Raw genomic sequence first — 334 nt, forward strand, 5'->3', positions numbered from 1 at the left:
AGAGAGAGAGAGAGAGCAGCATTAAGACTGAACACTGATAAAGGGGAGGACATAATTCTCAACAGCACTCCAGAAGAGTTAGTCTCTCTAATATATTAAGGTGTCAAAAAAAAAGGTGTCGCAAAGCCTCTGAAATTTCACAATGCAGTTTTAATCTTTAAATGGGTCAGTTGCCAGAAAAACACTCAACACATGAACTGTTATCTGAATCGTTTTTTCCAGAGTCATATTGGAACACAAACTCTGAACATGAAGTTTAACTGAAACAATCAGAAATCTGAACCAAAGCCTCTCAAATCAAAACAAAGCCTTTTTTTTTTTTCTTCAATTTTCT

This window comes from Morone saxatilis, unplaced genomic scaffold (genome assembly GCF_004916995.1).
Source record: "Morone saxatilis isolate NCDOM2014 unplaced genomic scaffold, NCSU_SB_2.0 Contig20, whole genome shotgun sequence".
In the NCBI taxonomy this organism is placed as follows: Eukaryota; Metazoa; Chordata; class Actinopteri; family Moronidae; genus Morone; species Morone saxatilis.